The sequence below is a fragment of the Muscardinus avellanarius genome (assembly GCF_963383645.1).
Source record: "Muscardinus avellanarius genome assembly, chromosome: 4".
NCBI lineage: Eukaryota > Metazoa > Chordata > Mammalia > Rodentia > Gliridae > Muscardinus > Muscardinus avellanarius.
This window is the reverse complement of record NC_137789.1, coordinates 39,874,781-39,901,125: the sequence shown is the minus strand read 5'-3', so window position 1 is coordinate 39,901,125 and position 26,345 is coordinate 39,874,781. Positions and strand designations below refer to the sequence as shown.

Sequence of the window (26,345 nt, the reverse complement as noted above, 5' to 3'; positions counted from 1 at the left end):
ATTGCTACTCTGATTGGGGTTAAATGGAATTTCAGTGTGGTTTTGATTTGCATCTCCCTGATTGCTAATGATGTTGAACATTTTTTCATGTATTTATTAGCCATTTGTATCTCTTCTTTTGTGAAGTGTCCATTCAATTCAGTTGCCCATTTCTTGATTGGGTTATTTGTTTTGCTAGTATAAAATCTTTTAAGTTCTTTGTTTATTCTAGATGTTAGCCCTCTGTCAGAGGGATAGCTGTTCACAATTCACAACAGCCAAATTATGGAACCAACCTAGGTGCCCAACAGATAAAGGGATTGCAAAATTATGCAAAATATACACAATAGAATTCTACTCAGCAATAAAGTAGAACAAAATTACATCATTTGCAAGAAGATGGAAGGACTTGGAGAACATTATGTTAAGTGAGATTAGCCAATCACAGAATGTGAAGGGTCATATGTCTTCTCTAATATGTACAAGTTAGGGAGTAATTGGGATACCAGAGGGACTCCAGGTAACGGAGGAGAAACCTCAGTGGAGGTAAAGAGGACAGGAAGGGGAGGAAGAAGACTGAGGCTCATTAATAAAAACACTACTGACTATGTGTATACATGTGAATATACCAATGTCAATCTGGGTACATGGTATTGGACACCAAGCACTATGTCATGTATGTCACTGTCAACATGATTTACACTATGATGTGAGACTACGATGTACCAATAAAAGCATTTTTTTTTAAATCAATGCTTTAGAATGATGAGGCACTACTGAAGAGCGTTAGGTAAAAAGAGGTAGAATTGAAGTTAAGACAAATTCCAGAGCCCACATCTGTTCATCCTTCACACTGACTCCCATGTATACACAAGGATGTGACAGTGCTGACCGTCGATGCTCTGTACACGAGATAAAGAACCTGTGCTTTCACTATTTCCCAAATTCTTGTTGTCTGCTTAAACAGTCTCTCACATATCAACTCCTATGTGTTGACTATTTCCAAGCATATCTACAAAACTTCTAATAGTTTAGTATATAACAATAAAAGGTACAAAGGTAGGGTAGACAGAAATGAATGCTACAGAAAATATCTCCCCCAAAAGCTGAGTAGGCTGATCTAAAAAACACTCAGCTTTTAATCATATCAAAATAAATCTTCAGTGTGAGCCTCAAACTCAATCCTCTACAAGCTGTGAGACTGCTCTTTTCCTTACTTAATTTTCTTATTTCAAGGGTATCATTTTCCAAATGTTCTAAAACGGATTGACCTGAAGGTGGTGAAAGCTAACTTTGTAGTACTAGTCATCCATGTGCGAAAAATATTTTCACAGAAAAAGCAAGTGCATGAAAATATTTTTACCACAATAAATTGCTGGTTCCATATTTCTTTGAAAAGAGGAGGAAAAAAAGAACCTGTGAATAATTAGTAATGTGCTTAAACTGCCAGCCCAGCACCACTGAAACTTGCTGGGTGCCAAATTATTTAGCTGAACAGTATTTAAATTAAAAACTAATGACTAGGTTAATTTAACACATGTTCATCTCTGCTCCAACTCTGTCTCTACTAATTGAGTTCCAAAGCTATATTTTAAACATGCATCCTAGTCAGTGAATAAAAAACATCTGACTATTTGAATATAACAAGTCAGTTACCAATAACAAGTTCTTTAATCTAAGTTTTATTGTCATTTTAAATGTTTAACTGTAAACTGTTTACTAGACATTCACCAATCAGATGGAAGAAATAATGTACCATGTAAAATGTATAGAATATATCCTTAGTTAAGAAAATGAATTACTTAGGTAATTTGAGTGTTTTGTGTTGGAGCTACAAGGTTTATCAAAAATGTATAAGTATAAACACTGAACTATGCATTTACCTAGTGTACCACTGACACCTTTAAAAATCAGTCTCTGGAGCCATTTTCTGAAATCTGCTAAAACAGCAACTTGTGCTGGGTGTGACAGTACACACCTATAACACTAGGACTTAGGAGGCTGGGATAGGAGGAGCATAGGTTTGAGGCCAGCCTCAGCTACTTTGTAAGACCCTGTTACAAAATTTAAAAAAATAGAAAGGGCAGGGGGGTGTATCTCATAGATAGAACATCCCTGGGTTAAATCCCTAGTATCACCGAAAGAAGAAAAAGTCTCTGAGCATTTACATTTTGACAAGAGAAGGCCCAAGCCCTCTGTCCCCATTCGGCCTACTCATTCCCCAAATCTATATTATCTTTTCTCCATTCCCCTCATTCAACAATCCATCTAGCATATAACTCCTTCGTAAAGCTGCAAGAAATTATAATAGTTTACAGATTAAAAGAGTGTGGAGAATCGTCCAAAAAAAGAAGTTATGGTAAAATTCCAAAAGCACATAGCTAAGCCTGGTCTGGCAAACACATGACATACCTATCCTTGCAAGGAGGGTATGGAACAGGCCACCCTTCAGCTTCTGCAAACCATAAATGTCACAAACATTCGAAACCACCCACAGAGAACCAACCTAAATCTATGTGGGCTCATCGACTTGGTCCCACAACAGTCACCGAACATAAAACACAAAACAAAACCAAAAGGAAAAAATGTTTTCACACTATAGCACAGAAGAAAACTTAATAAGCAAACACTTGTCCATAAAGAGCTGACAGCAAAAAAAACCTCCCAGACACCAAATGAAAACAATATCTGAATGTGAACTTGGCACAAGAACAAACGGAATAAAGTTATGAAAGCGAGGATTTGGAAAGTGCCATAATCATTTATAATAGCAGCAACTGTCCTGGATTCCCCTCATCAAAAACAACATGGAGGCAGGCTACCAGCCATCAATTTCTGGATCTTATAATGTGTCCCAAGGGTGTGATGGTGTAATGGAAAGAAACAGCGTAGGAGCCAGAAAGCCTGATTCCTAGGCCCATTTTTGCCAAAATCTAGCCGTGAGACCTTGGCATGCCACTTTAGATGGAAGAAGTCTCCGAAATCTAGATGACCAAACATCCCTATAATCTATATCTATACCCTTGGGCTTGGACTGTGGTTGTTTTTGGTGGGAGGTGGTGGTGGTAGAGGAGGGTAGATAGGAGAAAAGATTACAACTATTTGTTTATTTTGTGGATCTTACATGAAGATGAGAAGATCAAAGACAGAATGATGCTCAAGAAGTTTGGAGAGATACAGAAGAAAGAGACCTATCTTTGCCCCAAGAAACTGAAAATGTAGGTCCTAAAATAAAAATAGAGAAAAAATTAAATCAAAATGTCTTTCATTGGGTAAGTCCAATCTCCAACCATAGATAAATGGATTGCTTAGATAGATATGTAAATAGACAATCTCCCCTATACAGTATTCCCATTAGATGATTTCCTAGCCTCCGCCTGAATTCCTTTATCATCACATGGACTTTATTCTTTCATAAGAGAGCTCATTTATTATTTGAAAACAAATTTCAAAATTAGATTCTCTCATAAATGTGGCCCTGCTTCTCTCCTTAAGGGTCACAGAATATGTGACCTCAATTAAATCTAAATATATTTTTGAAAAGACTGTTTCATTTCACCCCTACCACCCAGTACCAAGCCAGGTTAAACACTCACATTTCTTTCAACCCTTCCTCATCTGACATGATTTCCAGAGTGTTCACAGGCTGGTCTCCCTGAGTCTGGTTTGGCAGAGCAACTCTTAACATATGGCACCAAGAATGGAACACAATATCCCAAATGTGGTCTGACAATTCAACCCTATTCAAAAAAATATTTACTGAGTGCCTTCTATGCTCCAGACTAATGGCTTTTTTTCCATCCTGACTATACTTCTATTAATGTACTCTAAAAATACATTAACTTTGTTTGTTTTAGCTCATTTCATAGAACATATCAGGATAAAAATGAAACCAGAGTTTGTTATCCAGAGGATCAGCTTTTTCCTCTCTTGCCAGTCCCATAGACATAATACGGTGGAACAATCAAAAGGATTTTAGCCATGTGGCCTGGGTGGACCCTGCCATTTACTAGCTGAATGACCTTAAACTGAAAAACATTGATTCCCTTATAACTTTTCGTGCAAGTCTCTGATAAAAATCATTTTAAAAGGCAAAGTCAGTGACAGATTTGTGTGGCACAGAAGACTATCTTCCAGATTGAAAATGATCTACCAACCCAATCAAAGAGTGATTGCCCGTTATATTTTGGGAATGGAAGATGGGATGGCCTAGTTAGTGAAGAGAAAGGAAAGAGAAGAACAAATCTGTAATATATATTACATCACTTCATAACAATTTTAAGACAATTAAATTGTTTTTACAGAGAAGTAAATTAAAGAATTGAGCAACGTTTCAAAGATCAACAGAGGTAATGACTAGAGGCCAGAATCAACACAGTTCTGTCTCACTCCTGTTACTAACCGTTACCTGGTGAGAACTGAGCACAAGAAGAATACAGAAGAATACATGTGGTCAAGGTGGGTTGATGAGTTAGAAGAGGCAGAATGTATGGGGTAGCACAAGTAGTATATAGCTAGAGATAAAGCCATGAAGGTTAAGATGAAACCAAATTGCAATAGATCTCGAACTCCACACTAAGGAATGTAGAGTTCAATCAATCAATATGTGCACGTGTGTGTGTGTGTGTGTGTGTGTGTGTGTGTGTGAGAGAGAGAGAGAGAGAGAGAGAGAGAAGAGAAGAGAAGAGAAGAGAAGAGAAGAGAAGAGAAGAGAAGAGAAGAGAAGAGAAGAGAAGAGAAGAGACGGGCATGCTTGTAATCCCAGCATTTGGGAGACTGAGACAGGAGGATGGCTCAGGTTTGAAGCCAGTCTCAGCTACTTAGGCCCTTTGCAATTCAGTGAGACCCTGTTTCAAAATAAAGAATGAAAATTTAAAAATAGGGCTGGGGATATAGCTTGAGGTAGAATGCCCCCTGGGTTGGTTCCATCTCCAGAACAGCAAAAAAAAAAAAAAAAAGTCAACCCCTATTGATTATAGTTAGTGAACCAATTAAAAAATTTGAAACTAATTTTACATATAATGATAAGGTCTTTGGGTACAAATAAAGCAATATAAGCAGAATGTGTATTGGGGGTATTATCTAGATAGCCTTAGGGAAAGTTTTGTTAACAAGAAGTGATTTAAGTCAGAAAGAAAGTGATACAAGTATCTCAGGAAAGAGTGTCTAGGCTGCAAGACCCTAAATATACTTGAAATATTCATATTTGAGAAACATTGAGAAGGCTGGTGAAGCTCAAAATGAATTAAAAACCCAAGCATAGTGGCACACACCTGTAACCTCAGGACTTGGGAAGCTGAGAGAGGAGGATCACAGGTTCCATAATAGCCTCAAAAACATAGCAGTGCTCTCAACCACCTAGCAAGACCCTGTTTAAAAACAAAAAAATAAAAGGAGCTGGAGATGTAGCCCAAAGGTAGAATTCCCCTGGACTCAGTTCCTAGTACACACAACACACACACACACACACACACACACACACACACACACACACGAATTAAGTGAAAAAATGATAGAAAATAAAAGAAATGATAGAAAATAAAAGGAGATGGCAAAAGCCAAAACATATTGGATTCTGAATTTTATTTAGTGTAATGAGAAGCCACTAAACAGGGTTTTGAGCAGAGCAGGAAGTAACATGATTCAATTTATTATTTTTATAATACTTTATTGAAATCCTAATACACCAAATTTATGGTTCCCTAAAAAACCAGTCCACAATGATCCAAAAAAAAAGGGGAGAGAGAGATTAGTTTGGCATACTTCTTTTCAGTAAACCCATGCTGGCTTCTAATTCTTAGCTAAGTGCTCATAAACTAAACATTACTAATCCGTTCTAAAATTTTGCCAGACACTTGGTTTGAGAAATCTGTCATCCTCCCCCCACCCCCGTCCCCAAATTCTCTTTGCAAACACATGTCACTTTCCTTTCTTTTGTCTTGTAGTGTGAAGAATGGGTAACTGACAGGTTGACTATGTGGTAGAAAGTGTAGATGCAAAGGGAGCTAAAGGAGTGGGAAGCAAGTAAGGACAAAAAGATTTGGAAAGGAAGAAGAGCCCAGGTGGGCTGCATGAGACACATGAAAGGGCTGAAATTGTAAATGTCTGCTGGGGCAGGATAAACAACACAACTACACAGAGTTCAAAAGAAATCACACTCTATCATCTCACTTAAAACCTGAAGGAAAACATACAATGTGTGTGGTGGGGTAGTGGGAATTAAACCTAGGGTCATTCTACCTCTGAACTACACCCCCAGCCCTATTTCATATTTATTTATTTATTTATTTATTTATTTATTATTATTTTTTTTTTAGTGGTACTGGGGTTCCTGGAAACCCTTCTACCTCCGGGCTACACTCCCAGACCTATTTTTTATACTTTTTTATTTGGAAACAGGGTCTCCTAAGCCAGCACGCCCGGCTGGCTTTGAACCTGCGCGATCCTCCTGTCTCTGCCTCCCAAGCGCGGGGATTACAAGCGTGCGCCACCACGCCTAGCCTCATTTTTTATTTTGAAAGAGGATCTCACTAAGTTGCAGAGGGCCTCGCTAAATTGCTGAGACTGGCAATCCTCCTTTTTTAGCCTCCCAAATCCTGGAATTGCAAGTGTGAGCCACCACACACAGCTCATGATGTCTATTTTGACTGAATAGAATGATTATGGCTGAATTCTTTTCATATTTTTCAGTTGATTTTCTATACTGTATAATTTAAAATATTTTTGAAAAGCTAAGTTAGGCAGGAGAATTTATTTTCTAAAGTGACTAAACTTCAAAATAATCTCAAATCTTGAGGCATTAAAGTAAAATGTTGAGAAACTGAAGTTAGACTTACATAAATTTTTCTTTTTGAAATTTTCAAAACTTGCACTCCTTTGAGAGGAAGAATAAAGATTTTAGAGCCCAAAGGAAAGACTGCATGATTTTAAAGAGCACAATTCTGATAATTTTGTTATGTTACTGGCTTTTTTATATAATATATAACTGGATGTTGAAAGTTAAGCTATTCAGGCTAAACAAGAACCCCTGAGTATCCTATAGTGCCACTCAGGCCTGTTCCTAGAAAAGAAGGTGTCTTGGTGTCTCAATCTAACTCTTATATAGTTCCAGAGCTGTGCCAAATACAGAAGAGAATACAAAATTCTTTTGGGTGAAAAAAATCATAAAATCAACATGCATGCACTCATAAATATATAGAACGATCTCAGCAAGAAAGTACTGGGTAGTATTTTCTCATCAAAAAAATATTGTCAATGATTAGTTTTTAAGAGAGCTAACATTTTATGATCTATTCCTTCTAAAATTATCTGTGACTTTCTTTAGAGTCCACATTTTCCTGGTAAAACTTTGAATGAAAAAAAGTTTTCATGGCATATGATGAAAATCTTTTTTTTTTTTTTTTTTTTTGCGGGTCTGGAGATGAAATCCAGGGGCAGTTGACCTCCAAGCTACATCCCCTGCCCTATTTTTTATTCTTTATTTTGAAACTGGGTCTCACTGAGTTGCAGAGGGCTTCACTAAGTAGCTGAGGCTGTCCACGAACCGTGATCCTCCAGTCTCAGCCTCCCAAATGCTGGGATTACAAGCATGCACCACCATGCCCGGCTGAAAATCTTTTCTTATTCTTTTGACTGCCATTGATTTTATTTCTATACAACAACATAGGCTTTTTAATGAATATACATTTTATGTTTTCCAAATCCCTTAATACTTACTCTATAAGTTACTACTAAGACTGAAATTCCATTAGCTGGCCTCTACCTGTGTTACACCAACAGTGTTCCAAAGCTTATTATTGATATAAAACTATATGCCTTGTGTGTATGTATGTCACTAGCACTATGAACTATGTAATGATGTGAGACTATAATGCACCAATAAATATAAATAAACTAGTTGCCTTGAATACAAATTCCACTTTAATATCTATCTATAAGGATTAAAATAATTGCCAAGAGCATAAAAATTTGGTTTCTTGAATTTTTAAAATTCTGTCTTTATCATTTCTGTTCAAAGCCTTACATGGTACCAGATACAACTGTGTCAGATTTTGTGCAGAGTGCTTTTTGATGCTTAGGAAAATCCAACTAACTACAATAATTTCTAAATATAATTAAAACTCAAATGATTAACTCTATAAAAAGATAGCAACTTTACCAAAATGCCTTAATTAGTTTTTTGTTATCATTTTTTGGTACTGGGGACTAAACCCAAAGGCATTCTACCTGTGAGCTAGATGCCCAGCCCTATTCTATTTTTAATTTTGAAATAGAATCTCACTAAGTTGCTGAGACTGGCCTTAAATCTGTGATCCTCCTGTCTCAGCCTCCCAAGTACTGGGATTACAGCCATGCACCACTATACCTAATGCCTAATCTTTTTAAAAATTTATTACACCGGGCGTGGTGGCGCACGCTTGTAATCCCTGCACTTGGGAGGCAGAGACAGGAGGATAACACAGGTTCGAAGTCAGCCACACTGGCCTAAGAGACCCTGTTCCCAAATAAAAAATATAAAATAAGTCTGGGAGTGTAGCCCGGAGGTAGAAGGGTTCCATTCCCAGTACCATAAAAAATTTTAAATTTATTAATATATGTTTATTTTTATGTTTTATTGGTCCATTGTAATACATAATAATGAGGTTCAGGATGATAGGAACACACATGCACACAGCACTCAGTGTGTTTCCTTCTGGATCCTGCCCTCTCACCATACTATTATTGAGATTGGTGTAGATAAATTTGTATATATACTATTACTCGAACTGTTGCTTTCATCATGTATCCTTCCCGATCCCCCTCCATTACTCTACTGGAGTCTCTGAAGTCCTTTTTTTACTTTTTAACACAATTTCTTTCTAGCTTCTTTTACATATGAGAGTAAACATACAACTATTTGCTTTCTGAGACTGGCTAATCTCACTTAGCATAACATTCTCTAGATCCATCTGTTTTCCTACAAGTGACATAATTTTTTCTTCTTTATAGATATGTAAAATTGTATTATATGTATATCCCACAATTTTGGAACCCATTTACCTATTGAAGGACATCTAGGTTGGTTCTATAATTTGGCTACTGTGAATTGTGCTGTTAGAACATGAATATGCATGTATTGATATAATATTCTGACTTCAATTCCTTTGGAAAGATACACAGGAATGGTATAGTTGGTCATTTGGTGGTTCCAATCCCAGTCTTCTGAGGAATCTTAACACTGACTTCCACAGGGGTTGTACTAATTTTCATTCTCACCAACAGTGAATAAGGATTTTTATTTCCCCACATCCTCGCCAGCATTTATTGTTTGTATTCTTGATGGCTGCCATTCTAATTGGAGCTAGATGAAATTTTAGTACAGTTTTGATTTGCATCTCCCTACTTGCTAATATTGTTAAACATTTTCCATATATTTATTGGGCACTTGTGTTTCTTCTTTTGAGAAGTGTCTGTTCAGATCAGTTGCCCATTTTTAATTGGGATTTTTATTGTTTTTATTGGTATATTAGTCTTACAATATAATGTAGTTCACAGTGATAGCATTTTGTGACCTTCCCCCAGTTCCCTCCCCACTCTCCCTTTCTTCAAACATGATATTAAGATAGGCATTCTTATTCTCACATATGTGCATAATGTCAGTAGAAGCATTTCCTTCATTAATTCTCCTTCCCCACTTCCTCCCCTTGACTACCTCCCTTGATCCACTGGTGTTTCTCCTTCATTATTTGAAGCCCTTCTTATATCCTGATTACTCCCTAGATTCCATATATGAAAGAAAACATGACCTTTCACTTTCTGTGACTGGCTAATCTCAATATAATGTTCTCCAGATCCATCCATTTTATTGCAAATGACATAATTTTGTTCTATACAGCTAAGTAGCATTCCACTGTGTGCATATCCTATAATTTTATAATTTATTCATTTGTTGATGGACACCTAGGTTGGCTTCATACTTTGGCTATTATGAATTGCGCTGCTATATACATGGATATGCATATACTACTATAATATTCTGATTTCAATCGCTTTGGAAAGATACTCAGGAGTGGTATAGATAAGTCATATGGTGGATCCATTACCAGTTTTCTGAGGAATCTCCATACTGATTTCTATATTGGCTGCACTAATTTAAAATCCCACCAACAGTGTAGAAAAGTTCCTGTTTCCTCAAATCCTCACCAACATTTATTGTTTGACTTCTTGATTATTTTTATTCTAATTTGGGTTAGATGGAATCTCAGTATTAGTTTTGATCTGGATCTCCCTGATTGCTAATGATGTGGAATGGTTTTCATATATTTATTGGTCACTTGTATTTTTTTTCTTTTGTGAAGTGTCTATTTAGTCCAATTGCCTATTTCTTGTTTGGGTTTTTTTTTAGCCTTCAATCTTTTAAGTACTTTGTATATTCTATATATTAGTCCTCTATAATAGGAAAAGCTGGCAAAGACCTCCCATTCTGTAGACTCTTGTTGGCTTACTTTTATTAATAGAAACTTTTTCGTTTAATGTCATCCCATTTATTATTAACTCTTGTCTTAATTTCATGAATTTTGGAGATCTTACTGAAAAAGTTTCTACCAGTGTCTATTAGTTGGAGTGTTAGACATATGTGAAAGTAATTTCAAAGGCTTTGGTCTAATTTCCAGGGGTTGGTTTGTTTGTTTGTTTTGCAAAAGCCAAGCTACACCCCTAGCCCTGTTTTTTATCTTTTATTTTTTTGAAACAAGATCTCACCAAGTTGCAGAGGGACTCACTAACCTAGTTTGTGGTTGAGGCCAACCACAAACCTGTGAATCTCCTGTCTCAGCCTCCCAACACCTGGGATTACAAGCATGCACCACCAAGCCTGGCCTTAATTTTCAAGTCTTTGATCCATTTTGAGTTGACACTTGTTCAGGGTGAGAGGTAGGAATTTAATTTCATTTTTCTACAAATGGATAACCAGTTTTCTCAACACAATTTGTTGAAAAGGCTACCTTTTCTCCAATGTATGTTTTTGACACCTTTGTCAAGAATTAAGTAGTGTGTGGGGTAGCTTTTCTATAAGCTAACCATGAATTCACTACAAAAGAAATCTAGAAAATAATTCCATTTATAATAACCTCAAAAATAATACAATATATAGGAATAAATTTAACTAAGGAGGTAAAAGACCTCTACATTGAAGATCTCAGAAGATGGAAAAAAATCTCCCATGCTTTTGAATAAGAAGATGACCAATCTACCAAAAGTGATCTATAGATGCAATGTAATCACTATCAAAATACCAATGCCATTCTTTTTTTTCTTTCTCTCTCTCTCTCTCTCTCTCTCTCTCTCTCTCTCTCTCTCTCTGTCTCTTTTTCAGTACTGGGGATGGAACCCAGGGGCATTCTACTTCTGAGCTACACTCCCAGCCCTATTTTTTATTCTTTATTTTGAAACAGGGTCTCACTGAGTTGCAAAGAGCCTCACTAAGTAGCTGAGGCTGTCTGTGAATGGTGATCCTCCTGTCTTGGCCTCCCAAATGCTGGGATTACAAGCGGCATGAGTCACCATGCCCTGCCCAATGCCATTCTTCACAGAACTAGAAAATCCAGTCCTAAATTCCATATGGAATATCAAAAGACCCAGAATAGCCAAAGCAATTCTCAGCGATGAGAACAATGCAAGATGCATCGCAACACCTGACTTCAAATTCTACTACAGAGGCCGGGCATGGTGGTGCACGCTTGTGATCCCCGCGCTTGGGAGGCAGAGACAGGAGGATCGCGCAGGTTCAAAGCCAGCCACACGTGCTGGCTTAGGAGACCCTGTTTCCAAAGAAAAATGTGAAAATAGGTCTGGGAGTGTAGCCCGGAGGTAGAAGGGCTTAAAAAAAATAAATGAATAAAAACAAATTCTACTACATAACTATAAAAAAACACACATACCAGTGAAACAGAACATAAAACGCAAAAACAAATCCACACATTTATAGCCAATTTTTAGTGTTAAGTTTCTTAAGTTCTTTATATATTCTAGATATTAGTCCTCTATCAGAGGAGTAGCTGGCAAAAATCTCCATTCTGAAGGCTCTCTCTTTAGACTCTTAACTGTTTCCTTTGCTGCACAGAAGCCTTTTAATTTAATGCCATCCCCTTTATTAATTCTCATTTCAATTTCCTGAGCGTTGTGAGTCTTATTGAGAAATTTTCTATGGACCCTGTATGGTGGAGCATAGGTCCTATACCCTCTTGTAGTAAATGCAAAGTCTCTCATCTGATTTTTAGGTCTCTTATCCACCTTGAGTTGACTCTTACACAAGGTGAGAAGTTGGGGTTTAATTCTCTTCTTCTACAAATGAATAAGCACTTTTCCTAGCCGTTTGTTGAAAAGACTGTCTTTTCTCCAGCATATATTTTGGGCACCTTTGTTACCAAGTGGCTATAAGTATCATCTATTCTGTTCCACTGGCCTTATCATCTATTCTGTTCCATTGGTCTATGTGTCTGTTTTTGTGTCAATACCATGATGTTGTTTTATCATCATAGCTCTTTATTAAAATTTGAAGCCAGGTATTGTGATACTTCTAGCATGATTCTTCTTGCTGAGAATTGCTTTGGCTATTCTGGGATTTTTATTTTTCCTTATGAATTTTAGGACTGTTTTTTCTAGATCTAGATTCTAAAATAATGACAGTGGTATTTTAATAACAATTACATTGGATCTGTCTATGTCTAGCCAGGGCAATAAGAAGGTAATTTAAAAAAACACAAATAAGTAAAGAAGAATTAAAATGCTCTCTGTTTGTAGATGATATGATCCTATACTGAGAGGATTAAAAAAACTCACCCAGAAGACTTCTAGAGCTGATAAACAGATTCAGCAAAGAAGGTGGATACAAAATCAACTTTAAAAATTATTAGCTATGTTAAGTGAGATTAGTCAGTCACAAAAAATAAGAAAGCAGATGCTTTCCCTAATATGCGAAAGCTAAGGAGAAATGGGTCATAGGAGGAACTCTGGGTGAAAAAGGAGATCCTATAGAGGAGCAAATAAGACAACCTGAGGCGATGGGAGGGGGGAAGAAGGAAACTCTCTAAAGCACATGATGTAATTAAACATATCAAAGTCAACCACTAAGCCAAGCATGGGCAGGAGGGATAGGGAGGAAATGGGCTGGGGATCAGGTAGGGGCTAACTGGGTGATGTGCGCATGTATGTCTACACAAGTTTTTTTTAACCATGTTATGATGTATAAATATAATGCACCAATAAAAAATAAAAAACAAAAATGCAATCTCACAGAAAACTAAAAAAAGTATTATCATTTCTATATACCAATCATGAAACTACTGACAGAGAAATCCAGAAAACAACTCCATTCACAATAGCCTCAAAAAAAACACTTAACCAAGAACATAAAAGACCTCTACAATGAAAATTATAAAACACTAAATAAAGAAATTAAAGAAAATCTTAGAAGATGGAAAGACCTCTCAGCTATTGGATGGGCATAATAAATCTTAATTTTTAAGAAAATGTTATTCCTGATAAATTTGTCACAGAATATAATACAGTGATTCAAATATTTGTGTTGATAATATATTTGATAAAACATAATAATACACTCACTGGAAGACTTAGGAATTCATTGAAGTAGTCCACAAGGAAATCATCTGTTGCCAAAGAATCTTCCTTCAAAAACATAAAAACACAAAGTTACGATTATGTGACAATGGTATAAAGAAGCCTACATTATTCTCTATTCTACTATCAATTGATTTTTTTTTTTAGTCCATCAACAGTGACTCCTCACTGTGAACATAACACAGTGCTACCATCTCTGGAAGAAATAAGAAATGAATGGAACATACTCTTAAGACACTTTGCTGCTATGTTACCTAGAAAACAGAACACGTGAAAAATGAAGCCCGCACTTAAAAGATGACTTAACAAATACAAAATACCACCCATGGTACATTTCCCCCAGAGAGAGAGTGAGGGCAAGGAAATAAAGGCAGAGTCAATAAAGACAAAAGAAATATTTGGGCTAAAAGGAAATTGAGAATATAAATTTCTTAAATTGCCAATGGAAGTGATGAGCCAAGTCAAGAAAACGTTCTACTGCCTCCCCCTCAGTATGAGATACGGTTTTCATAATCTGGATCCTGCTTCATTTTTGCACAAGGAAACTTTAACAATGCATGTGTTCTAAACATAAAAACTGTATACATTTCTTTTGGTACTGGGGGTGGAACCCAGAGGCTTTCTACCTCCAGGCTATTCTCCCAGATCTGTTTTATATTTTATTTGGAAACAGGGTCTCACTAAGTTGCTGAGAGCCTCACTAAGTAGCTGAGGCTGGCTTCGAACCTGTGCGATCCTCCTGTCTCAGCCTCCCAAGCGCAGGGATTACAAGCGTGCGCCACCACGCCTGGCTACATTTTTTTCATAACTATCTCATCCACCAACATTACCAACTTTTAAACCTGGCAAAATTGAAAAGCCACTGCCAAGAACAAAGTCTCTCTTCCATATCATAAAACACCTTATTTTATTAGTAATTGTTTCCATTGTGTCAAAAGCAAATCATGGTACATTCAGTTGAATACTACATGTGTTTATTTTTTACTCATAATTATATTTCAATTTTGCAAATATAACATGAAAATTAACAACATGACACAATGCTATTATTTCCATATGGCTGATGACTTTCTGTTATACAGTATTTGCCAATTTCTTAAAAATTACTGTAGCATAGTGTTATATAGAAGATCCTATAGTATATTTACACCTACTTTGGAAAACGGCTTTTCATAGTAATCTCTTTAAATAACTGTAATGTCAAAAGAAATTTATGATCATTTGCAGTATTTATATTAGGTAACTTATTAGAAATCTCAGCTGATCACAACAACAAACTAAGGAGTTAATAAATCTACTGCCTTCATAGAGGTACCTTAGTAGTATAGGTTCAAATAAACTGCTGATTGGCCAAAGTCTAACAAGGCAGAACAAGACAGGTACCATTTGGATGGAAACTGTAAAACTAAAATAACTTTCTGAATTTTACCTTTCAAAGTTACTTTAATTTTCTAGATTGTATTTCTGCTAGTTTCTTCTAACTTTTATGGGAAAACATCTGAATTCAATAAATGTTTTTCAGTATCTCCAAGGTAGCCTTCATTGTGGTGCAGTAATAGTAGCCAAATTTTGCAGTACTGGGCCACAAGATCAAGAATCCATAGACGAGAAGGGTATGTATTTTAAACCAGTAACAGTAGTAGGGTGTAATCTCTTGTGAGTTTTTATAAAATATGTCTTTCATTTTATATTTTTATCCATATTATAGAATGTGTATCTCATAGAAACCGGTGGGCCTAACCATTGCCTGGAATTTGATCAGTCACATTACCAGAATTTTCTAGACAATCCTTAAATTCATGTATTCATTTCTAGATGCCTCACACTTCTGAAATTCTACCTCAGTGGACTACAGATGATGAGGCACCTGTTGTCTGTTTTTTGTTTTCCCTTAATCCTTTTCAAACAGATGTAAACCTTCATGAAATACAATACGAATGAAATATGAGGGAGTGAAGGACATACATTGTCCCAAATTTCTATTGCTAAATTCAATACTTACAAACATCCTCTGTCAAAATGCATGAAGTTGATAAATATTTACCCTTAACTTCTGAGCTCATATTGCCACGCACCGCCAAGAGCTCTCAGGTGGCAACAGCGCCCTGCCCTAACTCTTGGTGATTAGGCATTTCCTGGCATTTAGTCACAGCCTGAGGGTTGCACTTACAGACGACCACAGAAACATATGATATTATCCAACTATATCATAATCTTTTTTCTAAAATTGTAACTTAATATCTATTGCTACTAAACACTGACAATTCTGCTGATATGGGGTAGTTCTACCATGGGAAGTAGGTATAGAGTGCAAGGCCCACCTGATCAATACTCTATGATGCTTCAGAGTGAAGGCCTGCACTTTTTTAAATAAATGAGCACATTTACTAATTCCTTGTGTTCATATATCTTGTCACATTAACAGACAGTTTTGTAAACCAATGAAGACCTGATAAATATTGCTAAAACCCTTGAATTACCAAAAAATAAAGATAAAAAATAAATTATAAGCCTTGATTTGAAGAAGCTCAATTATTCTAAGGTTTTCACAAATTTAATTACTGGGACACTTTAAAATGAATTAAGTCTGCATACTTAGGCTGCATTTCTCCTGAATAACCAATAAACTAGTGATGGCTAAAGTCAGAATCAAGAGGAAAATTGAGTTACACTCTATTTCTCCATTACGTCATTCTGTGCACCCGTCTGTAGAATTTGCAAGACAGATTCCCTGCTGAATGATGCAATGGAGGGTAGAAACACTTGTTCAGAATTGAATATGCTCTTGAAACCTGATTTTTCATGCATTACAGGTGTTCCATCTGTAAAAAATGAAGTCAATTTTTCTATTTTTAGTCCAAACATCTAAAATTTCCTACTAAAAGACGGTTAGGCAAAGAAGTTTATGCATGCTTGCTAATTATGATACTTTTTTTCCTTCTTGCTGAACCTTCAAATCAGACGAGTTACAATTTCTTCACAACTCTAAAAGATGTAAGATATACAAAGATCTTATAAACAAGAAATAGGAAATAGGCTACACAGAGACAAGAACCATAGTCCAAGAAAGAATATAACACACACCATAAGAGTATTACAATATAAATTGCTTCATTCAAAGGAGGGAAAGCTGTTGCCTGGTAGAAAAAATCAGAAGAGACTCAAGCAGGGAAAATGATATGAGATGAATTTCAAATAATTTCAAATTCTACTTACATATGAGAGGCAATGCAGAATATAGAGTGAAGTACATGAGCAAAAGAGAGAGATCAGAAAGCAAAATATAAGAGTTATTTCTGGAGAACGAGGACAGAAATTGACTGGGAAAGATATATACATTTGTCAAAGTTCTTCAAATGGTACTCTCAAATTTTTGCATTTCACAATATAGAAGTTTTATATCAACAAAAGAATCATAAACTAATATTGAACATCAGTTCATGATATTTATACTGAAGTGTTTTGGGATTAAAGCATGTCAGTGTCTGTGACTTAAAAAATAAGATAGATTAATAGATGGATGGCATCAAAAGTACAGAAATATGAAAAGGCAATGTAATGTTGCAATGTATTAAGTGTGAAATCCTGGTAGGTTTATCAGTGTTCACTATATAATGCAGTGGGCAGTACTTATTGTAAGAAAACAGGACTGAGTTTCTCTGCACCTTATGGACAGCCTTCTTAGCCTCCTGTATACTAAAAGATAAATCTCAAATGACTGCCATTACCTGGAAAAAGAATTTCTGGTTTCTTGATAATCTTCTGACCACTATGCTGGGATTCTATCCACTAAAGATCAGACCTCTGAGACCCTTGGTTCACCATCCTGTCCATACCAAGTCCAACTATTTCCTAACTTTCCTTACCTACACGACCCTATGGATCAGTCTTCCTAACCACATTTCTTTCTCTCTTCCTCTCTCTCTCTCTCTCTCTCTCTCTCTCTCTCTCTCTCTCTCTGCCTCTGCCTCTGCCTCTGCCTCTGCCTCTGCCTCTGCCTCTGCCTCTGCCTCTCTCTTTTGGCACTGAGGATTGAACCCAGGGGCATTCTATTTCCAAGCTAAAACCCCAGCCCTATTTTATCTCTATTTTCAAACAGGATATCGCTAGGTTAATGAGAGTCTCACTACTTGCTGAGACTGTCTTTGAACCTGAGATCCTCCTCTCCCAGCCTCCCAATGCCTGGCTACCACATCTCTTTTAATACAAAGGATTCACCTGTCCCCTCTACCACAAAAACAGCTCATGGTGAGTGCAGTTTGGTTCCTGTCCATCTGTCAAGCTTTATCTGACATGACATACACCAATTATAGCAATATTTGTATAGTTCTGTACCTTTCACATGCTTATTATGCCTGAAAATTTTTTCTTCATGGTCATGAACTTATCTTTTTCCTTTTTACGAAGTCTTGAATAGTGGTAATCTGTGTTTTCACTAAAAAAAAAACCTTTATTGCTTCATTCTGTGATTAATTCTGTATATGTCTCATCCACTAGGTTATGAACTTCTGGAAGAAAAAGATTGTTTCTTACTTTTAAAGTTTCCTGTGCCTAGATATAATGCTTACAACATTTTTGTTGAATGAATATTTCAATAATTATACTGAGGACATCAAACCTGAAAAGGCTGATTATCTAACAGAGACTCTAAGAAACAACACTAATAAAAAGAGATGTCAAAAGAGAAAAGCAAGCCAGGTGCCATGGTGCACACTTGTAATCCCAGTACTTGGGAGGCTAAGACAGGAAGATTGCAGGTTCTTTGCCAGCCTCAACAATTTACTGAGGCCCTCTGCAACTTAGTGAACTGTTCAAAATAAAAGAATAAAAATGAGGCTGGAGGTGTAGCTCAGAGGTAAAATGCCCCTGAGTTCCATCCCCAGTACCATGAGAGAGAGAGAGAGAGAGACAATAAGAATGCAAGGTGACACAAACTCCATAAAGTGGATTGTGAAAATTTAATTTGCTTAGATCAAAGACATTTTTTAAATTTAAGAAACAAAATCCTGTTTATCAGATCTCTATGGGTTTGCAAAATTTTGTTTTCTTATGAATAAAGTCTATGAAGGAGAAAGTAAGAGTAGTTGTATAATGAAAAACAAAAACATGGCTGGCCCTCTTTTATCCCCAAGGGTTATCTTCACATATCAGCTTCTGCCCAACATTTCTTTCCACTGGGTTTCTATCCTTTCCCCCCCCTCCTCTCTCTCTCTCTCTCTCTCTCTCTCTCTCTCTCTCTCTCTCTCTCTCTCTCTCTCTCTCTCTTTTCTGCAACCACATTCTAAAATTATACTTACTAGGCTTCAATTACTCCATTAAGCCCAATATATTCTAAGGCATTCTCACTATACAATGGAATTTAAAACCCAATATTCTGATTTTTGGGGGTTTTTGCGGGTCTGGGGATGGAACCCAGGGGTAGTCGACCTCCAAGCTACACCCCTGCCCTATTTTTTATTCTTCATTTTGAAACAGGGTCTCATTAAGTTGCGGAGGGCCTCAATAAGTAGCTGAGGCTATCTGCGAACCACAATCCTCCTGTCTCAGCCTCCCGAATGCTGGAATTACAAACATGCACCACCACGCCCGGCTCAATATTCTAATTTAAAATAGACAGTATCTCACATTCTTTCTCCCCTTTTACACCAGACTTGTAGGTAAAAAGAGGATATGGCAATCTTCTCTAAATCCTCCTAAAACCAAAAATTCTTTTGGTTTAAACCTCACAAATCTGAAATATAAACTATTTATTCTTTTATTGTTTAATATGAAAGGCAAGTTCTCCAATCAGAAGATTTGTTACTTTAGAACTGGTGACGACAATGTGTCTCCCATCGTGTCCAACAGGGCCAAACTTGCACGTGGTGCCTTACCAGCATACTTACTAACTTGAGACCTCTAGCAGATTCAGTAGATTCAAAAACAGCACCAAAATGCTCAATTTTACTGTAATTTCATTAAATATATAAAATAACAGTATACAGATTAGAACAAGTTAAATACTAGCTACAAGTGAATAACATTTTCTATAACTTTGCTAAGTTACAAAAAATTTGAAAGCCATAGCTAGTAAAGACTTCTTGAAGCTAGGATTCCTTTTAATTTCATAGTCCTATACTCTTACCCTGAGTACAGGACTCCATAGAGATGAAAGGATTCCGAACAGCTTAACACTTCCCAACGGATCTCTGGGACCTGCTTCAGTTTCCATAAGATGTATCAACACCTTTGGCTCTTACCTCTGCAGCCTCCTCAGGAAGACAGGGGGAAGTATACCTGCATCTACCTGCTCCCACCTCCCACCCATTCCATGTATAAAGCCCCTTCCTGTGTCAACTGAGGGCTCTCACAGTTCACCCAACACAATTTAGGCATATTCTATCATGTTTAATTTGGAAAAATAAACACTAAGTGACCACTAATTGCCAGGTAATTAATCTTGTTCATGAGTACCGGAATTATAGGCCTTTTAATATATTATTATGCTTGGAAATGCTCAATTTTACAGTAATTTCATTAAATACATAAAAATAACAGGATACAAATTAGAACAAGTTAAATACTAGCTACAAGTGAATAACATTTTCTATAACTTTGCTAAGTTACAAAAAATTTGAAAGGCATAGCTAGTAAAGACTTCTTGAAGCTAAGATTCCTTTTAATTTCATAGTAAGATAAAAGGTGTCTTTTTTTTTCCTTTTTCAAATAGATTTCAATCTGCTTTGAAAGTTAAAGTAACTGTAGGTTTTATACATCAGAAAAACTTTTTAAAATATTCTGTTTTTTGTGGTACTGGGGATGGAAATCAGGAACATTGTACCTCTGAGCTACACCCCCCAGCCCTATTTTTTAGTCTTTTTATTTTTTTTGAAACAGGGTCTCACTGATTTGCGAAGGATCTCACTAAATAGCTGAGGCTGTCCACAAACTACAAACCTCTGGTATCTAACTCCTGAATGCTGGGATTACAAGTGTGCACCACCACGCCTGGCTTAAAAATATTCTTATACAATATTTTTATTCCACAAAGACATTTTTGAAGCATGATACACCTATTTGCATAATCATGAGCAAACTATTTTAAAGGCACACACAAAATAAGATTATTTTTAGTTAAAACGCATGTTCTTGCCGGGCGTGGTGGCGCACGCTTGTAATCCCCGTGCTTGGGAGGCAGAGACAGGAGGATCGGGCAGGTTTGAAGCCAGCCACACGCGCTGGCTTAGGAGACCCTGTTTCCAAATATAAAATGTAAAAAGAGGTCTGGGAGTGTAGCCCGGAGGTAGAAGGGCTTCCAGGAACCCCAGTACCACCAAAAACAAAAAACAAAAACAAAAAAAACTCATGTTCTTATATCTTTAATATTAATGTATTCTATTTGAATGTTAAAAATTTGGGGAGTCACCTCTCACTTTAAACTATTCTCAACACACCCATTGCCCATGATGAAGGCCCAACAGATCATAAAGCAATCCAAACTCTTGTCATTTTGCCATGGTAGATTTATATTTCAGTTTTTATGTACATGAAAGCAATAAGAAAGGCTAAGGTTCAGAGAAATTGTGAAGAGAAGTATTTATTTTATCTGTACTACTTGAATTACTTACGTATGTGTTCATGCACTGCTTATGTAATTGAGTTCCCACAAAGGAACTGATGAAAGAGATGGATATATGAATATTTTATAAATTTTTTCCTGATATAACTATCAAAGACCAATTAAACACAATAATAAAATTGCTAAAGTAGAAAAATAGCAGAATATGGGTGATTAAGAAATAAAGACCAAATGAAACTTTACTAAAAAAATGAAAAAAACATTATTATATATCAAGATATCAATCAGATTTATTAATCATCTACAGGTATGTTCAGTATATTATGCTATATATATTATGAGAAATGTGAAGGTGTGTTGAGAAATAGTACCAGCCCTAGAAGAGTTCATAAGTTTGCTAAGAAACAATAAAATTTACATATAAAAAGTTTGAATATATAATATACAAGTAGTGTGTCCCTGACCAAAAAAAGTGATTGTTTCTAAATGAGTTATTCTAGGCTTTGAGGATGAAGATTTCATGGTAAGGTTAGAATATTTTGCAGGCATCCACAGTAGCACTGTATTTTTATTTATTTATTTATATTTGGTACTGGGAATTAAACCCAGTGGCATTCTACTTCCTAGCTACACCCTCAGACCTGTTTTTTTGTTTGTTTGGTTTTTTTTTTTGGTGGTACTGGGGTTCCTGGGAGCCCTTCTACCTCCGGGCTACACTCCCAGACCTATTTTATATATTTTTTTATTTGGAAACAGGGTATCTTAAGCCAGCGCGGCTGGCTTCGAACCTGCGCGATCCTCCTGTCTCCGCCTCCCAAGCGCGGGGATTACAAGCATGGGCCACCACGCCCGGCTGTTTTTTTTTTTTTTTTTTTTTAATTCTTCATTTTGAAACAAGGTCTCACTAAGTTTTAGAAGGCCTTACTAAGTAGCTGAGGCTGTTCACCCACCTCAATCTTCCTGTCTCAGCCTCCCAAGCACTGGCACCACCACGCCCAGCTTAGCACTGTACTTTTAGATCCACTGATTGAGAAAATACAATGTGAAAAAAAATTACTATGGATATAGGAGCAAGGAACCAAAATACCCCAACTATTTAAAGGAAATAGAAATTTATTTGTCTCATGTAATTATAAGCAGGTCAGGGCTGAATTGTGGCTTTCCAGATATCAGGAGCCCAGGCCTCTCTGATCTCGTGACTGTGCCATTCTCAAATTGCCACTTCCTCCTCCTCAGGATCCAAGACAACTGTTTCATCTCCAGCACCACATTCTCATTCCAGCCAGCAGAAAAGAAGAAAAAGGGCTTATTTCCCCCTCCTCTACACTTACATTAATTTTAGCATGGAATAACCTAGCTTCCACTGTGGCTAACAGTTACTAGCTCTGTGACCTAGAGATCAGTTATTTGGGCTCTGTAAACATCAGCTTTCCAGAAGTAGACACAACATTTCTGCTCACATTATATTACCCAGGATTTATTTGCAAAAGATGCATTTTGCTACAGAGGATGCTAGAAAATGCAGTCTTTTTTCTGGATAGTAAAGAGTGTCTCAGGCCTGTTATGAAAAGGAGAGAATGGAGTTTGGAAAGCTATAGAACTCTGCCGCACTCTTTTTCTCAGAATATATAGTAAATTGATGAGAATGATACTTTCACACTTTAGGAAAACAAAGGTGAACATATGTTCAAGATGGGTTGATTTTTAAATTTGTAGACAATGCTTGGTTGAGCGTATGAATTGGAGGATCTGGTCACAAACTGGTCTCAGTGGAAAGCTGCCCTGAGCTCCAAGGCAGTCTGGATGATGTTAAGTTGGAAAGGTTTCACGGAGGAGATGAGCTGGGCCTGGAAGAATGTGCAAGATTGTGAAATAGATGGGGAAGGGCAACTGAGACCAAACTTGACAGCAAAGGCAGGAGCCAACCAGGGTAGTTTGGCTGGAGCAGAAGGCATGTGGAAGTACTTTATAAACCAAAAACAGGATGAATGTCATTTTTATCACAGAAAAAAAGTATTGGGAGGTAAGGTTAAAAAAGGCTAAAAGTTATGGAGAACTGGAAAGCTAAAGCAAGGTGTTTGACATTCTGGCTTCACCAGTTACTAAATGTGTGGCCTCAGGCCTCTAAACTGTGGCCTCCTCATCTGTGAAATGTGGGTGATAATAAGCACCTAATAGGGTTGTTTTGCATTGAATACTAACATATAGTCAGCATTCAATAATACTAGCTACTAATAAAAGCTCTGAGCAGTCAAATAACAGGACAATTTTTTAAGAGTTAATAGCAATCTGATAGCCAGGATAGGAGTGAAAGAGAAAAATCTCAAGGTAGATAGAGCAGAGTAACAGCTAGCAACCCAGAGCAGCTGATATGGAGGAGTTTGCCTTTTATGCTTTAGACAAAGAAAAACTGGAGTTGGCAGTGGGGATATTGAAGGCAGGGATATGAGGATTACTGCCAAAGTCCAGGCCCAGGGATGAGGGCCTGAATTAGGACAGTAGCTGTGAGGATGAACAAAACTATCTGGCTATGAACAGTACTTGGTAAACAATTACAAGCAGGGGATGAAGAAAGAGGAAGAAAAGCTCTGGTTGGGGTGGTGGGCTGGCCAGTAGCGCCACTAATCAAAATAAGAAAATGAAAAGGAAGAATTGGAGGTCAGGTAGGGGAGAGGCAGGGACATGCAGTTGATGAAGATGCCCGACAGAATTGGACACACAGAGGTGGCATCAAAAGTGGCGTACGGGCTAGAGGGGTGAAGACTGAAAGTCTCATCAGATGTGGGTACCTGAAGCTGTAGGTGCAAAAGCAGAACTCACCCAGAGAAATCCTATAGAAGAGAATCCTAAAGAAGGTCAATACTTTCATGAGAAAAGAAAAAGAGAAGCTGGAAAGGGGAAATAAGAATGAAAGATGGGAGAACTGGGAGACAGTGTGGTAAGGAAGCCAAGAGAAGGAGGGAAGACTTGTTAGGGTCTTGAAGCTACTGTGGGTTTGCAGACCGGTCGAATGCCTGAAATGGTGAGCAAACTGCTCAAAAGATAAGTGGTATGTTACTGCGGGCTTATCAGAAAGTTCACGCTAGAATTAAACAGGAAAGAATTAGCTGGCTCCAGGAATGCTCATCTCCTGGTGGGATGAAGAGTGGTTTATGCTTAGAGCCTGCAGCAACTTAAGGAAATTTCTCACTGAACAGAGCTTTGCCAAAATATTCAGAAGATAGGAAGAATTCCCTATCTTCTGAATATTTTGGCAAAGTGTGTGTGTGTGTGTGTGTGTGTGTGTGTGTGTGTGTGTGTGTGTGTGTGTTGGGTTGGGCTGGGGGTCGGTCTGTGTGAGAGTCTCTCTCACGCTCAGGTGAAAGTGCCAGCACAGTTAGACTCAGCCTCCTTTTCTGTCTTAGTCCCTGCTAGACTGAACTTCTTGAGACTTATCCTCAACATCTAGGACTGCACTTTGAACATGAAAATCACTCATGCTTGTTGAATAAAAAGCCAAAAGCAAATAATATAATCAGCCAACAAGAGAAATAAGTTCTGGAGGACATAAGTAAATAATCAAAGTGGTTGGAGCTCTTGGATTCAGACTCAGATCTTAGTAGACATTGGGCTATGCTACTTCTAACCTGTCTTGAACTTGACCTTGGGCAAGTTCCTTAAAATATACAGTAAGAATTACATTAGAACCTGCCCTAAAGATAGTGCTTGCCTATATGATGATGCATATGATCTACTTTACAAAAATACTTACTAGCCGGGCGTGGTGGCTCACGCTTGTAATCCTAGCATTTGGGAAGCTGAGACCTGAGGATCGTGGTTCGCAGACAGCCTCAGCTACTTAGTGAGCCCCTCTGCAACTCAGTAAGACCCTGTTTCAAAATAAAGAATAAAAAATTGGGCAGGGGGTGTAGCTTGGAGGTCAAATGCCTCTGGGTTCCATCCCCAGACCCTCAAAAAAAAAAAAAAACTTATTATTACTCAACTTTTCTGGAAGTCTGAACTGAGAACAATATGTAGAAAAAAAATTTAAAGAAGTTTACCACTAACTATTGGTGCTAGCTATTAATGTTTACTGCAACCAGGAATTAACACAGCCACACACAACAAAACCATGGAAATAAAACCTACTTACCTCCCATGGAGATGCTAAAGGTTTCAGAGAAATTAAATAAAGTCATATATATAAAAGAACTTAAACAATGATCAGCACACACCATACAAATAAATTGGTCCCTCCTTTAAAACCTACACATTAGCTGGGTGTGGTGGCGCACGCTTGTAATCCCTGCGCTTGGGAGGCTGAGGCAGGAGGATTGCACAGGTTCGAAGCCAGCCTCAGCTACTTAGTGAGGCTCTCAGCAACTTAGTGAGACTCTGTTTCCAAATAAAGTATAAAATAGATCTGGAAGTATAACCCAGAGGTAGAAAAGCCCCTGGGTTTCACCCTTAGTCACACACAACAACAACAACAACAACAACAACAACAGCAACAACAAACACATACCCATTCGAGCCTGGCGTGGTGGCATACACCTGTAATCCCAGCATTTGGGAGGCTGAGACAGGAGGATCGGAGTTCACGGCCAGTCTCCACTATTTAGTGAGGCCCTTTGCAACTAACTCAGTGACACCCTGTTTCAAAATAAAGAATTAAAAAAAATAGGGCTGGGGTGTCACTCAGAGGTAGAATGCCCTTGGGTTCCATCCCCAGTACCTAAAAAAATAAATAAATAAAAATAAAACATATCCATTAAAGAATATAAAAAAGGTCTTGTTCACAGTTGTCACCATTGTTACCAAACCTTCTACTGCATACATTTGGCAAAAAAAGAAAAGAAAGAAAAGTAGCTTTCTTCTATGATGCAATATTTGCTATTGACGGGGGATAAATAGCCCCTCTAAATCGTACTTACAAATTCTTCTTCTGTAATATTTGGTGGCTCTGAAACAAGATAAAATATTACATTATCTCACTCAAATTTTATTTCCTTTTACCATAAGTAGAACAATCTGAGGGCGCATAGCTCTACTCTGTACATGGGCAAGCTCTATAAAGTTTTGGTCCTCGGTTCCTTCTCTGCACATGGATTGAATTTTACATTGGAATTCAAGGTGGAAGTGGGGAGGGAAGGACTCTGGAATCCAGCTTGGTCCCTAATTCACTGTGACCCTGGCGTTAACCTTAATCGAT

At 37.3% G+C, this 26,345-nt stretch overlaps 1 protein-coding gene across 1 annotated transcript in view; it reads right to left on the bottom strand.

Annotated features, from left to right (window-relative positions):
- RGS22 (regulator of G protein signaling 22) overlaps window positions 1-26,091 on the bottom strand; it is a gene marked incomplete at its 3' end in the record, with an annotated part of 176,305 nt that extends 150,214 nt beyond the window's left edge. Inside the window, exons 1-2 of the mRNA XM_080694745.1 lie at window positions 26,068-26,091; window positions 13,582-13,644 (exon numbers count right to left, since the gene is read on the bottom strand). The remainder of the gene's footprint in view (window positions 1-13,581; window positions 13,645-26,067) is intronic.
- Window positions 26,092-26,345: the final 254 nt, after the last annotated feature.